Source organism: Strix uralensis, chromosome 1 (assembly GCF_047716275.1).
Source record: "Strix uralensis isolate ZFMK-TIS-50842 chromosome 1, bStrUra1, whole genome shotgun sequence".
NCBI classification, from domain to species: Eukaryota; Metazoa; Chordata; class Aves; order Strigiformes; family Strigidae; genus Strix; species Strix uralensis.
The window spans coordinates 90,776,748-90,785,580 of NC_133972.1; positions in this window are offsets into that span (position 1 = coordinate 90,776,748).

Genomic DNA, 8,833 nt, shown 5'->3' on the forward strand with positions numbered 1-8,833 from the left:
CTTTCAAAAATCTCACGATTAATTTTTGCTACCAAGTTAGGGCAGACAATCAGATAATGATTTATGCTAATGTGTTCTTGTGTATTTAACTTGACAACTATGCACTGGGGTCAGCCCCTGCCTCAGTGATGCTGCAGTAGGACCAGTCTCCAGCTCCCGAAAGTTCTGCCCTTCCTGGCTGTGGGCCCTGCTGAGCTAGGCCCACTCACAGATCCACATCCCGTCCTGTCCTCAGCCTGTCTCCATGTCCAATGCCCGGGGTTGGGACTAGGGCTGCCTTGGTGTTCCCTCCAACTACCCTGTTTGTGACTGAGTGGTGGGATGAGCCCTGGCTGCCAGGCATTGCCATCACCCACCTGGGGAGCCCTCAACATCCTAAGAGAAGAGCCCTGTTAGATCAATGAGTGAATTGAATTAATAATTATATTGACTTGTATCATGTGATCCTTTTCATAGACTTACCAAGTTCCTTCTTTAAATTTGTTTTTCTGCCAAATCTGTCCTTAGTTCTTGGTAGGCTGCCATGGTGGGCTGACCTTGACCAGCTGCCAGATGCTCACCCTCACTGCCATGAGAGACATGGTCTACCATGCAGACCTTGCTAAACTGGTAAGAGGCAAGCATGACCACCAACTCAACTGGACGAGAGAGTTGGTGCACCCCATTTTCCCTCAGTGCATGCGCAGAACCCATGCTTCACCTTTTTCCTCATGGAAATGGATTCTGTGAAATACCTGCTTCTCTCTGTCTAATATGCTAATCAGCTGATACGATGAATTTAAAAAGGCTACAGAAAACTTTGCTGTGTGTGCACCCACTACCCAAGATTATTGGACCTGAGACAATGCTGGATCCTCGGGTTAGGGAATCTGGATTTCTTTGGCTCTCTTCCTCTCCTTTCTTTTTCTCTCCTTTCCTTTCTTTCTTATAGATTTATAAGAGACCCCATTGCTTATTATCCTTCTCCAAGTTTAAATTGTTTTCTACCACAAGTAAAACATTTTAACTGGTTGTTTGGTGTTGGTTCACCTTAATTTAACCCGAGGGGATCACTGAACTGTTATGACTCTCTGGGCTCTCAGTCTGGCTCATAACACACTCCCCCTCCCCAACAGGACAGGGGGAGAAAATAAGATGGAAAATCTTGTAGGGCAAGATAAAGACATGAAGATCACTGACCAGTTGCTGTCACAGACAAAACTGACTTAACTTGGGGAAAATTAATTTAATGTATTGCCAATCAAAAATGGAGAAGGATGGTGAGAAACAAAGACAAAACCAGGACTCCAGTCAGTCCCTACCAGCTCCTCCCTGCCGCTCCTTCCTCCTCACGCTTCTCCCTGCTCCAGCCCGGGGCCTCTCCAGGGGCTGCAGGGAAACACCCGCCCCAGCGGGGTCTCTGCCGGGGCCGCAGGGGCCTCTCTGGCGGGGCTCTGCCTGGAGCCCCTCCTGCCCTCCTGCCGCTCTCCCCTCGGGGCTCGCAGGGCTGTTTCTCCCCCTGTTTCCCTCAGCCCTGGCTGCCGGGCAGCGCTTTGCCCTTCCTTACCCAGGCTTTCCCCGAGGCGCCCGCCCGGGGCTGAGGGGCTCAGCTGTGCCCTGCGCTGGGGCCGTTGGAGCCGCCTGGAACCGGCTGTGTCCGGCGCGGGGCAGCCCCGGCCGCTCCCCGCAGGGGCCCAACCTTCAGCCCACCCTTGCTATCAAAACCTGGACAGCCGGACCAAGTACAGCTGTGTATTTAATACATGATTTTAATACATCTCACTGACTTTTCTTTTAGCCTGGATCCTACATGATTTCCAAAAGGCTTTATTTATTTTCCTTTTCCCCCTAATTTCAGCCCTAGCTTGTCCAATCTAATCTCTATAAAAGCCAATAGGAGTGTTAGTGCCCTTCAGACTGGGCTTTGAATAAACTGTGCATACAACCTGTATTCTGTAAACATAATAGTATCACTTCATGTTTAGTGGTCAGACAATAAGCTTTCTCTCATGATACAGTGTTTACCTAATTATTCATATTTTGTTGCTTTGGATAGAGCTTGAGAGCAGCTGATATGATTCAATACATCTAGGTCAGAGAATATTTTTATTGTTTTTTCTGCTTGGTAACAAAGCCTAGTTACCAAACAGGACTGCAGAGCTGAAAACTATTTTGCATTGCCTCCATGCCACTAGATTTTGCCACTTCTCTAAACTTCAAACTGAATCTGAAAAAGCACAAACACGTGTGATCGATTTCTCAGTGTGAATGAAGGTAGAGGATCCTCTAGAACGTAACATGATAAAATCTACTATGCACACAAAAAAATGTAAAACTCTCTATTCAATCAATACCCCCTAAGCCAGTACTGCAGCAGTACTGTGGAGGAAAAAATTCTGAATACTGCACAATATATATTCAGGGAATAGTGCATGCTCTATTTCCTGAGTAAGTTGGTACTGGACAACACCATTTGTAATAGTGTTTGCCCTAAGAAAATGTACTTTTTATTTCAGGCATGGCAAAAGGCACTATTTTCTTGTGCCTTTAAATCTAATTGCTTAGAATGTTCTATAAAAGCCAGGTAGTTTTGTGCATAGAACAAGACAACTAGAAACAGTTTTTAGAGGTAACTAGAAAGTCTTTATTTTAAACATTGCCTCCTTTACCTCTCATTTTCCACAACAGTGATCAAGCCTCTCAAAAAAACTCTCTTGTAAGACTTTTCAGACAGTTTCAGTCATTTTTGCTTCACTTGATGGAGATTACTATTCCCATGTGTTGTGTTAGCTAAGTAGTCATGCAGCACATTTGAAGCTTGAATTAAAAGTCCATTTTTTCCCCCTGAACAAGATTCATAAATAAAAAATATAATCTTTGAATAAAATTCAGGTATTGCACTGAAGGGAAAAGGCTTTATATGTTAACACTGTCAAAGCTCAATGATGCATGGTAAAATGGTTCCACAAGGAATGAAATTCAGATTTCAAGCTATCTGACTTTTGTTTAAAAAAATGCACCAGTTTACTTAGTTTTGTAAGGATTTCAGTCAGGATGAGTTCAATTTTAGTATGCAGGTATGCTGAAGAAAAAAACCCCAAACATGTAGTCTGCTTTTCTGTACTGTAAATCATCACTCATAAGGTTGTCCTGCTGCCCTAGAGGTAATCGCTTTCAGAACATTATATCTGAGAGACATGATAGTGTGACATTTAGATGCATCCATTTATCATGCCCCCTAACTCTAAAGTTAATTCAGCAGGATCTTATCCTACTTCATCCTCCTACACTTAGCTGACTATCGATAAAGAAATGAAGACTAATACCAATCATTGGGATCTCATTAAAATGAACTATTGAATGCCATCAAATCATGTCTATTCCTGTAGTTGTAAAAGGAATATGATTGTTCAGATTATGGATGGTCTTTCCAAGTTGACAGTGGTAGTTTTGCTAGCTCCCTTGAAAAAAACCTGACAATTGTACATGTTCAGTTCATATCAGTTAGGCACTTTAAGGAAGGTAGCCATACTCAGTTCTTTCTCATTCTTTGTGCATGAACAGTGTCTGGATAAATAGGTATCTAACCCTGTTCAATAGCAAGACATTAGGATAACTATGTGTATCCAGCTGGGAAAACTGAAATTCTGTACTTCTCAAGTGTTCAAATACCATAACGATGTAATACTCAAAATTTAAATGTGTATCTACTGTTTGAATGAGAGCAAGTTTAAAATAAACTTGTGCTTTTACAGTGTAATTAGTTTTGTGTGAATTTAATTGCTCTTTTTTGCTACTTTGTCCATCTCTGTTTGAAAGACCACTATAAATAAAATAGGCTTAAAGACGAGGTTAGAAAGAATTGCCTTGATTATACATCTAGTCCTGTTAAAAAAAAAACAAAAAAATTACCTGTTACAGAAGTGCAAAACTTCCTGAATTCCTTAGACAGATTTCCTAACAAAAGTCATATCTCAGATTATGAAAAACATAGTCACTTTCATAAATCCAGTAATTAAAAGAGTAAAATTAGGTCAAATTCAGCTGATAAAACAACTAATTTTACAATTTTGCACAGTTCAATTTGAGAAAAAATGTCTGTCCTCCTGTAACAATCTTTATTTCTGTGAACCAATTATATATGAGCTAGACACACAGAACACTCATGGAAAGTTATAGCTGCTTAAACCATGTTTGTGTGCTGAAAAAACACTTGATTTCCTTGGTTTTTCACTAATGTGTTTACTAAATATGGACACAGTGGTTTTGCTCATTATACCAATAGATTTGAAACTGTGTTTCTGTGCACTTGCTGGCCTCTTGTGCTAGCTGAAAGCTTTAAAATCCTTTAGTTGGCTTGATTAGACAGTGGCCCTTTGCCTGGCATTGATTTCAGGATTTAGAGTTTATTAGTAGGTCAACAGGGTATTTTTTTTGCTATGTGTTTTTGTCAATTACCCAACTTCTTGAATAACTAAATACTAAACCCAAACAGAATTAATGCTGATGTCTTCTAAAAGGTTTCAGTGTTTCTTTTTCCTTTGTATGATTACAGAATTAATTGCAGGTTACATGCTTAAGTGCTAGTTCTAGAATTTTTATTAATTTTTTAATACAGGAATGCAAGTGAAAAAGAAATGGTAACTGAGTGTGGATTTCAGTTAAAGGCCAATCCATATTAAAGGCTTTTAATGAAAAAAACAGAGCAAAAAAGCCAAACAAGATATTTACTGAAATAAAAGCTCATACAATGATTTGCAGTGTGCCAGATCACTCCCTCCTGAAGACAGGACCAGAATAACAGGTTATCTGTATGGTACTTACAAGAAAAGAATATTCAATGAATAAAATACAGGGGAAAAAGAGGGGTTACGGTCTGCAGATTGCTGGCCACAGCATGGCTGTGTATAAAGCATTGATTGATGACATTAGAATCAGAGTGCTATGCAGAGCATCTAACAACCATGTGAACAACCAAGTAAAATGGAGACTGTCCAACACAGCTTGCAATACCTCCTTGATTGGTGCATTTTGTATACTTCATAAGTGTACCTGCTGTTCTGTAATTACTGAGCTTGAAAATACTGAATAGTAAAAGATTGTGGTCCAATTTCCACAAAAAAGCACTCAACACGTTTTTTTCAGTTTTGACTGTGACCTTCAGCTGCTATTCACTGAACAGTTTCCTCACCAGTTCTGCGTCCATTTGATTGAGGTTTCATCCAGGTTATGTTCCCCTAACTTGTCCTGGAATGAAATAGTATCCCAGGTTTTACTAGTGTCTACATATGTGAAACCTATTCTTTTTTCATTAGAGACAATGTATTACAGAAGGTGAAAAATTGATTAGACAGAGAAGTATCTTCACCGAGTGTTCACTAATACTCAACTTTTTTTTTTTTTTTTTTTTCTTTTTAAGACATTTACAAACAGATTGTAGGATTATTTGCTTCAAAGTTCTTCTGAGAATTGGACCTCAGCTGAATGATACATGGTATTTTGAGTCTTTTTTTTTTGTTTATTTCAGACAGGCAAAATATTTCTAGTTGACTGAGATGTTACATATCTTCCATTAATTTTCAAAATAGAAATTAATGGGTAGAACCGTTAGACATGGAAGAGCTTTGACCCTTTCTCATAAGAGTAGTTAGTGAATTTCCCAGTGAACTTTGTAGTAAATTAAGGGAATTAAGATGTTACTTTGATTTTTGGTCCTAATGCACATGCTATACTTCAGAATTTATTCCCAGTAGATGTCATTATCTACTTCATCTGTTTTCTGTATTCATCTGAGGTTTCTGAAAAAACTTATGGTACAGCCATCTTGGTCTCTCATTAAGGCTCCATCTTTCTTCCAAAATAGGTATTTTGAATCTCTGTTTTCTTTAAGAAATTCTTGGTTGTTTCTGATAATTTTTCACTCTAGACTAGATGGGTTCCTTCTGAGGACGGAATGTGATCTACCATGACCCAGAACCTTTCAAAAAAGTCTATCTCCCTCTGCATTCTAGACCTTCATGAAAAAGATGTACCCGTGAAATATACACCCCACTTTGTCTCTTATTTCTTTGCCTATCCTAAGAACTGAGAAATTGATGTTCTTTAAAACAATAATCCAGTCATGTGATCTATGGCACCACTCTAAGGCTGAACCAGTCAAATCATAATTTTGGCTATGTATTAAGGTGTATGTATCATCCTTTTTTTTTTTTTTTTTTCTTCACAATATGTTGCATATTAGTGTATGTTTGCTCATGTCTAAGATGTTGAGTGGACCAGTTTACTACCTTTCTTCTTGATACTCTTCATTATATATGGTCCTTGTCCAGGCCACTGTTACTTTCTCCTTGTGCACACATTTCTCTCTGCTTTGAAATCTAAACAAATGTTTAGATTCCTTACACATTTCCAGGCACTTTCTCTACCTGTTAGTTTTGTAACTTTGCTGATATTGATTGTTGTCTCATAAATTGCCTCCTCTCTTTTCATTTTCTGCCTCTCCAAACTTGCCCATAATTTTGATTTTGTCCATATTTTGTCCAAATTTACTCCTTTTCTTGTTGTTTTGCCCAAATAAAGATCCCTTTAGAGCCTTTCCTTACAAAATGTTTTTAAAACTGCTCAGGGCAAGAAATATGTGGTAAGACCCCACAAAATAGTATCAAGTTATACCAGAACCAGAACCAGAATAACAGTTATAAGACATAGCCAATTAGTTCTTTTGAGAAGCACAACCCTGGCGATATACAAACATAGCTCTAACCAAACTTGTGTCTCTACACACTGTTGTATCATGCAGATATAACTGTCCACGTAAACCTAAATGAGAGATTTATCTATTATGCCTCAGCTGGACAGGGAAAATACATCTTTGCAGAATCACAGACATTTCTATCTCCAGATGCTTGATTTCATGCATGTCATTCTTATGACTAGAAAACAATCACTTTTATTTATGAAGGAACCACATAGTACTAATTCAGAATATGCATGTCATCACATGTGATGCATATACACATAATAGCAATTTCTGCACTGTGTCCTTTGCCAAAGTATACTTCTTGAGTCCTGATCTCAACAAGTACCTTTTTATGCCTAGAGGTACCTCTAAAATCTTTGGGAATTATAGGATCTCCTCTCTTTTCTAATTAATTTAGCTATTGTGTGGTTTGTTTTCACATGCAGTTATTCTTTTTAACATGCTTACAATGCTGTATCTGTACAGATACTGATTTAGAGGCTGGCCATAGAAGTGGCTTCATTTGAAAAGCTGGATGACAAGAAAACAAAACAAAACAAGCATTTATTTAACAATTTAATTTTTACCATACCTTCACTTCCACCTGTCTTTCTAGTCTCCACATCTGCAGGAGATAGCCTTCAAAATATTCAGCTGCATTTTTCTTTAACTAAGCATACATTATGTTCACTAAATAGGTCTTGTACTAAGTATAAATCCTAGTCCATGATTATCTATTTGTAAAAAGTAGAAGTTCTTTGACAGAAACCCCTAAATATGTAATTAAACAAGCTGCCATAGACTGAGATTATTGTCTGTATCCACTGTGTCTGACTCTGGTATGTTTATCTTGGCTGGCTGCTGGTTGTCGACTAAGCTGCTCTCTCACCCCCTCCTTGGCAAGGGGAGAAAATAAGATGGAAGAGCCTGTGGGTTGAGACAAGGACAGGGAGATTGCTCACCAATTATCATCACAGGCAAAATAGACTTGATAGGGAAAATTAATTTGATTTATTGCCAATTAAAAAATAGAGTAGGATAGTGAGAAACAAAAACAAAACTAAAAAAATCTTGTCCCCACCCCCCTTCTTCCCAGGCTCAACTTCAGTTCTTCATTCCCAACTCTTCTACCTCCCTATCCCTGTGTGGCACAGGGGGATGGGTAATGGGTGTTACAGTCAGTTCAAAACAGTTCCTCTCTGCCACTCCTACCTCACTGTTCCCTGATACAGGGTGAGGTCCCTCCCATGAGGTACAGTCCTTCATGAACTGTTTCTGTGTGGGTCCTTCCAATGGGCAGCAGTTCTTCAAGACCTGCTCTAACATGGGTCCTTTCCACAGGGTGCCATTCTTCAGGAACATACTACTTCAGCATAGGTCCCCCATGGGCCACAGTTCCTCCCAGCAAACCTGCTCTTGCTTGGGCTCCTCTCCACAGGCTGCAGTTCCTGCCAGGAGCCTGCTACAGTGTGGACTCTCCACGGGCTGCTGCTTCCTTCAGGGCACATCCAACTGCTGCTGTGTGATGTCCTCCACAGGCTGCAGTGTGGATAGCTGCTCCACTGTGGTCCTCCATGGGCTGTAAGAGGACAACCTGTTTCACCATGGTCTTCTCCATGGGGTGCAGGGGCATTTCTGCTCCAGCACATGGAGCACCTTGATGTCTGCAGGGCTGTTTCTCTCACATTTTTCTAGCTCCTCTCTCTCAAATCTGCTATGCAGTGTTTTTAACCCTTTCTTACCTTTATCAAAGAGGTGCCACTAGCATTGCTGATGGGCTCAGCTTTGGCCAGTGGAGGGTCTGTCTGGAACTGACTCTGTCTGCCGTGGCAGCAGCTCCTGGTCTCTTCTCGCAGAAGCTACCACCCCTGAAGCTCCCCCAGCTACCAAAACATTGCAGCATAAACCAAATACACTGATTCTTCTCTGTTGCTTTTGATAACAACAATGGTCTCTGTGATTTATTTTTTTTTTTGCTGCTTTATAAGTTTCTGTCTCTAAATGGCAGAAAACAATAGTCTTATTTGATTGTTATGAGAATTCATGTAATATTTGCATTATGGTTAGAAAATTTGTTTTTAGTTTGGGCATTAAAAAAAAAAAGTTACAGCTTTT